Raw genomic sequence first — 9,326 nt, 5'->3', positions numbered from 1 at the left:
GGATCTTGGATTTCATGACCAGAGATCCATCAAATTTGCCACCAAGCTGATAGTGTTGTTAAGAAAGAATATGTTGCATTGGCTTTCATTAGCTGGAGGATTGAGTTTTATAGCCATGAGGTTATGCTGCAGCTCTATACAGCCCTGTTTAGATCCCAATTAGAATATTGTGTTCAGTTTTGATCCCTTCATTACAGGAAAGATGTGGATGCTTGAGAGAGGGTAAAGAGGAGATTTACCAGTATGCTGCCTGTACTGGAGGGCATGTCTTATGAAGAAAGGTCGAGGGAGCTAAGGCTTTTCTCATTGGAGTGAAGAAGAGTGTGGTGTGATTTGGTAGAAGTGAACAAGGTGGTGTGAGGCAAAGAGAGAGTGAACAGTGAGAGACCTCTTTATCCCATGGCATACATGGTACCAGGGGGCATGATTGTAAGGCGATTGGAGGATGGGTAAGGGGAGATTTCAGATGTAGGTCCTTTACACAGAGAGTGGTGGGTGGGTAGAACGGGATATTTTAACAGACTCTTGAATAGGCACATGGATGATAGTAGAATGAAGGTTATGTAAGTTAGTTTGATCTTACAGTTGGGTCAAAGATGGGCATGACATCATGGCCGAAAGGTCTTGGGCTGAACTGTTCTGTGTTCTGTGTTCTGTTTGGTAAACTAGGTGATAAGCTCAGATCAATGTAAAATGATATGCTATTCAGGAGGAGCTAGTCAACTGGATACAAAATTGGGCTTGATGGTGGGAGACAGAGGGCAATGGGAGGCATGTTGTTTTTCTGACTGGAGACATGTGACTAGCGGTGAAGTGGGTCCCCTGTTGTTTGTCATTTGGATAAATGGTTTGAATGGGAATATCGGTTTTGTGGTAAGTACGTTTTTTTGAGTGACACTGAAATTGATAATATGGATAGTGAAGAAATTTATCCAAGATACAACAGGATGAACAGTACTGCTGGGACGGTGGGCTGAAGAATAGCAGATGGAGTTTAACTCGATAAATGTGAAGTGATCCATTTTGGTGAAACAAACCAGGGTGGGACTTGTACTGCTAATGTTCGGGCCCTGAGTAGTGTTGTCAGTCAGAGACCCAGGGATGCAGGTAGACTGTTCTTTGTAAGTGGTGTCACAGGTAGACAGGTTGGTGGAGCAGGCCTTTGGGATGGTTACCTTCTTTGGGCAGAGCATTGAGAGTAGGAGTTGACAATTATTCCCTCTTCCATCTGACCTCCTCCTGCGAGCAGACCCTTTGCAATCCCTTTAAAACTAACTCCTAAAACATTCTCTCACTTCAGGATTTTAAGTACTTTTGGTGATCCTCTAAGCCTGATAATCTAATATGATCCTTTTTACTTGAGTGAGGGACCGATGGGAATTTCTTGCTGAGGATTTGTCTGTTTCAAGGGAATGACCTTTTGTTGAGTGTTTTACACTGCTCTTTCAAATGTTTTCCACTGCTCATTTACAGGCACATATTTCAGTCTGTTTAGCCTATTTACCTTGGTCAGTTCTTCTCTCAAACTCATGTTATTGGTAATTTTTGTTTCTAGTTGTAGTTGGTCCTTTCTGTGACTCACTTTAAAACTTTATATTTCTTTAAACTGCACTTTATCACAATTTCCCTGAGGATCTCTCCCGGTGACATTACTCATTCACTAAGTTTCATCACACAATGGTCACTCTGAGATAGTTATGTCCCTAGCCAGTTGCACAATGTGTTATTCTAAGAAACAGTGAAAACTAATTATCTGAACTCCATTTCCAATATCACTGTTGTCGGTGTGACTGTCACACATTTTGTGAATATTGATGTTTCCCAAAATTATCACAATGTGTTTGTTAAAAAATTCCAATGAGTTCCTATTTAATGCAGTGATGAGCAAGGAAATGCTGTTTGGTGGCTAAAACTGCTCTGCTGCGTGTGTCCTTGGCAAGTAGTAGCCAGAATTTCCATTCAGACTGACTCTACTTCATGATCTGTGGCCAAATGCTTTCTCTGTAATGCCTTTGTTCTCAATTATTGTTAGCGTTACCCACTTTGCCTGAGTTTCCACAAGGTTGTGAGCCATTGAATATTTATGTCACCTTTTGTTCACCCTGTAACCACATCTCTCTGGTGTCTAAATCTCTTTTATCTCTGTGTCACAAATCCATCTGCCTTGTTGATTAGACTTCGTCCATTCAAACAAAACCATAATTTACTCTTTCCCAAAATTTCTTATCACAAACCTACTCACTGATGTACAGTTTTAGTTAAACTCTGTCCCATCCTGTTCCTTTCTGTTGCCTTCAGCCACATCCCCATGCTGTTCCGATGCTTCACCTTTTCTCTTTGTATTTGGAAAGCTCCTTTCACCTGAACCCTGTCCCTGCCTCCTCTCTGTCAGTTTAAAGCCCTGTCCATAAACCTACCGACATGATTGGCCAGGACATTGGTCCCACCACGGTTCCAGGGGGACCATCCTCTTGGATTTTTTATATAAATCAGGTCTGGGATGTGGGTGTCTCTGGCTGACCAGCCTTTATTGCCTATCCCGAGCTGCCCATGAACTGAATAGCTTGCTCGACCATTTCAGAGAGTAATTGAGAGGCAAACACTTTGCTGTGGGGATGTCGTGCAGACCACGTCAGGATGATCAGATCTCGTTGTCGAAAGGACAAGTGGGCGCCACGGGATGGCTCAGTGATTAGCACTCCTTCCTCACAGCACCAGGGTCCCAGGTTCGATTCCAGCCCTGGGCGACTGTGCGGAGTTTGCACATTCTCCCTGTGTCTGCGTGAATTGCCTCCGGATGCTCCGGTTTCCTCTCACAGTCCAAAGCCGTGCAGGTCAGGCGAATTGGCCATGCTAAATTGCCCATAATGTTAGGTGTATTAGGTCGAGGGAGATGGGTATTAGTGGGTTACTCTTCGGAGGGATGGCGTGGACTGGTTGGGTCGAAAGGCCTGTTTCCACACTGGAGGGAATCTAATCTAAGGGATTATGATTTTTGTACATCAGCAATGGTTTCATATTTATTTATGGATTGTTAATTGCTATTTTTAAAATTATTGATTTTAAATTCCACCATATCTTATGATGGGATTCAAACCTGCCTCCCCTGAACATTAGCTGAGGTTTTGTACAAATGCGTTAACAATTATGTTACTAGGCCATCACTTCACCTGCTCACTGGTTGCTCATCCCTGAACACTGATACATGAAGCTAAACCCATTCTTCCAACATGACTGTGTGATCCTGAAGCCTTCCAGCACTCCGGTGATATCACTCAGTATCTGTCCATGTGGTATCCCTCCCTGTGTGGGTCTAATTGCTGCCTCTGTCAGTGTCTCTCACTCTTGCAGCTACTCCAGATCCTGGGCCAACAGAATTCTCCACTCCAGAGAGACGCAACAGCACAGGCCAGGGGTGGAGTTTGGGATTTCCCAGATATCTGTGGGGCTCATTTCCATTCTCCATGTATAACCCTCACTGAATCAGTCTAATTTCCCATTCTGTCCATTTCTCTGTCTCCTGTAGGTACTCGGGAAGTTCCTGACTCAATAGACTTCCCAACTGCTGTGCGTCTCATCCATCACCTCATTGAAGATGGTTGGTCAGCCAGGGAGACAAAGGGCAGGGAGATCTGGAGCCTTTAATAAATCCTGCAGTGAGGTAAGATCACTCACAGTGCACAGAGCAGAGAGCAATGGGAGGGCTGCAAACATTGGCTAACAATACATAATATAGATACAGTGCTGGATGGGGAGCACAGTATAGACACACCCCATGCTCAATCACCACGTCTACTTTAACTTTAGTTGCACTGAGACACATCGGGAGTTCATAGTTATCAATCCAGTCCTGTGATGTCTTAGTGAGCATCAGTACAACAGAGGGGAGAGTAGGCCTCCGACAAGAGGTTGGGAATGCTGCCTGGGATCTTTCTGTTCTGTGTTCTCCCGCCAACACTGTACTAAGACTCACAACTCTGCAACACTGTATCTGTGGCATGGCTTGTGCACAGTGTCTTCAGTCATTTTTAACTCCTATAACAGTAGTTGTCCCTGTAACCTGCTCCATTCCCGATAGTCCCTCCACATAGTTGAGATGTACTGCATTCCAGACTACCATCCCTATCGCTGTAACTTGTTTCAGTGTCCACAACATGCCTTATTTTGGTACACTAATCCTCTTTAACTGGATACAGAGTGATACAGCACGGAAACAGAACCTGTGGTCCTACTCCTCAATACTGCCCATGTTACCTAAACTGAATGAGTCTCATTTGCCTGCATTTGGCCCTTATCTCTTCAAACCTTCTCCTCTCCATGTACCTCCCAAATGTCTGTTCCATGCTGTAATTGTTCACGTTTCTCCCATGTGCCTGAGGCAGCCTATTCCGTCTATGCACCATCCTCTGTGGATAACGTTCCCCCTCAGCTCCCTCTTTAAATCCTTGCGCTGTCACCTACTGTTTATACCCTCTAGTTTTGGACTCACCTACCCTTGGCTATTCACCATTCTTAGGGCACCCCGAGGATTCATCTGTCAATGACTGCAAAGTTGCCAAATGTCGCTTTCCCCACCCTGTCCACCTGGTATGCCACTTCCGAGGAACAATGAAACTTGCACCCCTGGTCTCTCTCTCTCTCTCTCTCTCTCTCTCTCTCTTCTCTCTATTCGACAACCCTGGCCAGAGCCCTTCCATTAACTATATTAGTCCTCTATGGTTTGTCTTTACAAAATCCAACACCTGAATTAAACTCCATCTTTCATTCCTGGTCCACTGGCCCAGTTGGTCAAGACCCCCTTTGATAACCGTATTTACTGCCCACTACACCATTAATTTGATCATCAACAAACTTTCGCACAATCACTCCTATATTTTCAACCAAATCATTTATATAGATGATGCACATCAGTGGACCCAGCCCTGATCCTTCCTTCAATAATGGAATAAAACCATATTCTTGTCATAAAGCAAAACAGCATGGAAACTGACCCTTCAGCTGATACCCACCATCATCTAAAACTCAACTCTTCCCAGCTGCCTGTTGCTGGTCCATATCACTCCAACCCTTTCCTATTCACCTGTTTATCCAAATATCTTTTAAATGTTGTAATTGTACCCACATCAACCCCTTTCTCAGCAAGTTCATTCCACACTCAAACCACCCTCGCTGTAGCAAATTGCCCCATATCTTTTTTTTGAACAGCTCTCTCCTCTAACCTTAAAAATGTGGTCCCTACTCCTGAGACTCCCCCATCCTGAGGAAAAGGCAACGACCATTAAATTGATCTATATACCTCATTTTTTTTCATAAACCTTTATAGTATAATGTCTCAACCTCCAGGCTCCAGTGAAAAAAGACTCAGCCTATCCAGCCATTTTTCAGAACCCAAGCCTTCCATACCCAGCAATATCCTGGTAAATCACTTCTGAACTCCCTGCAGCTTAATCAGATCCTCCCTATAACTGGGCGACCAGAGCCCTGCACAGAGTATTGCAGAACAGGCCTCGCAAATGTCTGTGCAATCTCAATGCCGCTCATACCGCTCATGTTCATATAAACCTCTGTAAGGTCATCCCTCAGTCTCCGATTCTCCAGTGACAGTAACCCCAGCTTATTCAGCAACAACCCGGGCAATATCTTGTAAAGCTTTTCTGAGCACTTTCTAGTTTCACAACACCCTTCCTGTAGCAGGGAGACCTGAATTGCAGAGGACTCCCAATTGTGGTCTAATGTATTGCTCTTATTCCCTGAGTTCCCCAGTCTTTGTTCACAGAAAGTTCTGGAGTGAAAAAAATTGTTTAGGATCTTAGCAAATATCCTGCAGTTCCACACATCGATGGCCTCATTGATCTTTAATGGATACTATTTTGTCCCGAGTTCCTTATGCACTCTTAATATACTGATACAATCACTTTTGGATTCCCCTTTCCTTCTCTGCTGAGGCTATTTCATTGAGCCTTTCTCCATTCCTGTTTTCTACTCAAAGTGTATTCCTACAGCCCCTGTATATCCTCAGGGATTCCCTTGATCCAGCTGGCTATACCTGACATGTGCCCCCTTTTCCTTGACCAGACCCTCAATAGACAGCCAGTGTTTCCGAATGCTGTCAGCATTGAGCTGCACACAAACAGGAAAATGCTGGCGCTAATCGATTAGTTTATCTCACTTTAAAAATATTCTCACTTGCCAAACTTCCCTTTCCCTGTAAATAATTCCCTTCCCCAATCACATTTTGAAAGTTCCTGGCTAATACGATCAAGATTGGTCAGGCTCCATTTTATAACTTGCACTTGTGGACCAGGCTTGTACTTTTCCAAAGCTGTTTTCAAACTACTAGAACTGTGGTCACTTTGGCAAAATGCTTTGCCACTCACATCTCAGACCCTTTCCCTACCTTGATTCCCAAGGGGAGGTCAGGTTCTGCCCCTTTCTCTTTTCATACCATTGACATATTGATTGGGAGTTTTCTGGAACACACTTACCAAATTCCTCCCTTGCAAACGCTGAACACTGGCAGTCCCAGTCTAGGTTTGGAAAGTTCAATAACCCTACCAAAACAGCCCCATTATTATGGTTGATATTTAAGATGTCCCGATACATTTGTTCCTCAGTCTGCCACGGATTATTTGGGGTCAGCAGTCAGATCGTATCAACGTGATGACCCATTCTTATTTCTCAGTTCCACTAACATAGCTTCACTGGGCGATCCCACAGGAATATCCTCTCTAAATCCTGCTGTGATGATTCATGGAATCAAAACCCACCACCACACCTCCTCTCTTGTCTCCCCTTCCTGTAGCATCTCTACCTTGAAACAATGAACTGCCAGTCCTGCCCCTCCCTCAGCTGTGTTTCTGTAATAACTATAATATCCCAGTCCCATATTCCAATCCATGCCTTGAGCTCATCTTCCTTAGCTGTCAGGCCCCTTGTATTGAAATAAATGCAGTTTAATCATCAGTTTTCCCCAATTCCCTGCTATGTTGTTGCCTGCCTTGTCTGCTGAAATTGCTGTCTTTAACTCATGTACCAGCATCAATCTTCTTTCTGGCCTTACGTCTATTTAAGGTCCAACACCCTGCCAGACTAGGTTATATCCTCTCAAGCAGCTCTAGCAATTCACCCCAGCAGGATGTGGGTCCCTCTCCCGCTCCCAGTTGAGGTGCCTTTCCCACCCTGTCTCCCTGTGCTGACACCTTCAGGGATCTATGGACTTGTCCACCAAGATCCCTGTATTCCTCAGTACTCCGCAAGGTCCTACCATTCATTATGTCTGTCCTTCGCTTATCGTACCTCCCACAGACTATTACCTCACTTCGATCAGAACTAAACTCTGCTTAGATTATCATCTGATCGACATCGAACAGCAGACGGAGACCATCCCCCTCACTGTGGATAACACCCTCACCTTTCATATCATCTGCAAACCTACTAATGATACCTTCTGCTTTCATATCCGAGTTATTAATGTTCAATGGTTCTTGCACAGATCCCTGTGGTACACCCGCTGGTGAAAGTATTGTATACACCAATTTTGCATCCAATTTGCCAACCTGCCTTGGAACCCAGTCCATTTGGACCAGCCTTTCACGTTGGATCTTGTTTAAGGACTTAGTCAAGTCCATGTAAACCACATCATCTGCACTGCCCTCATCAATATACTTCAGCACCATTTAAAAAACAAACTGAACTGAATTCCTCAGACAGTACCTTCCTCTGCCAAATCCGTGATGACTAAACCAAGTTGATCCTTACCTTTGCAAGTGTCGATTCATCTTCACAATTTATTCCATTAATTTCCCTCCCCCTGCTGTCAGACTATCTGCTCTGTAATTACCTGGCCTGTCCCTGCTGCCCTTCCTGAACAAAGGAACCACATTAGCGATCCTCCAGTCATTCAGCACTTCACCTGTGTCCAGCAAAGTATTATATATATCCACCAGGGGCCCAACAATCTCTGGGTAATTAGCAGTGGGGTCAAAGAATGCTGGTCCAGGCAGTGACACCCACATCCCATGAATGAATAAATAAAAATACAGATGTCCCTTCCTAACTCTGCAAACCCTCCCGCTGCAGCAATTCGTATAGGCTTTGTAACACCGTTCAGGCCCTGACCACTCTCTGTAACTCTTTCACCACCTCCAGCACCTTCATCTCTCCCTGTTCCTAACGTGTCAATAAACCTTGGCAATGATTCCCCTTCCCATTGCCCCCCTCCTTCTAGCAGACCCATTGCAATCCCTTTAAAACTTACTCTAAAACTCTCTCTCACTTCAGGATTTTAAGTACTTTTTGGTGATCTTCTCAGCTTCATAATCTGATGTGATCCATTTTGTCCTGCATGAGGGGCCGGTGGGGATTTCTTGCTGAGTTTTTGTCTGTTTCAGTCAAATGTCCTTTTGTTGAGTGTTTTACACTGTTCCTTCAAATGTTTTCCACTGTTCATTTCCAGACACCCATACTTCAGTCTGCTCAGCCTGTTTACCTTGTTCAGTTCTCCTATCAAAACCAAGTAATAGGCTATTTTTTTCTAGTTGTAGCTTGTCCTTTCTGTGTTTCACTTTAAAACTTTATATTTCTTTAAAATGCACTTTATCACAATTTCCCAGAGGATCACTCCAGGTGACTTAACTCATTCACTAAGTTTTAACACACAACAGTCGCTCTGAGACAGTAACATCCCTACCCAGTTGCACAATGTGTTATTCTATGAAACACTGAAAAAAAATTCTCTGAACTCCTCTTCCAATATCACTGTTGTCAGTGTGATTGTCCCAGACTTTGCGAATATTGACGTTTCACTAAATGTTCACCATGCCTGTATTAAAAATTCCAATGAGTTCCTGTTTAATGCAGTGATGAGCAATGAAATGCTGTTCGGTGGCTAAAACTGTTCTGCTACTTGTGTCCTTGGCAAGTAGTAGCCAGAACTTACATTCATACTGACTCTACTTCATGATCTGATGCAAAATGTTTTCTCTGTAATGCCTTTCTTACCCATTATTGTTAGTGTTACCCATTTTGCCTGAATTTCCGCAAGGTTGTGAAACATTGAATATTTATGTTCCACCTTTTGTTCACCCTGTAACCACATCTCTCTGGTGTCAAAATCTCTTTTATCTCTGTGTCACAAATCCATCTACCTTGTTGCAGGGACTTTGTCCATTAATAAAAAACATAATTTACTCTTTCCCACAATTTCCTGTCACAAATGGTTTTGTTGATCTACAGTTTTAGTTAAACTTTGTCCCATCCTGTTCCTTTCTGTTGTCTTCGGTCACATTCCCACGCTACTCTGATGCTTCACGTTTCCTCTTTGGATT

The sequence above is a fragment of the Hemiscyllium ocellatum genome, unplaced genomic scaffold (assembly GCF_020745735.1).
Source record: "Hemiscyllium ocellatum isolate sHemOce1 unplaced genomic scaffold, sHemOce1.pat.X.cur. scaffold_2258_pat_ctg1, whole genome shotgun sequence".
NCBI classification, from domain to species: domain Eukaryota; kingdom Metazoa; phylum Chordata; class Chondrichthyes; order Orectolobiformes; family Hemiscylliidae; genus Hemiscyllium; species Hemiscyllium ocellatum.
This window is presented reverse-complemented; position numbering follows the sequence as displayed.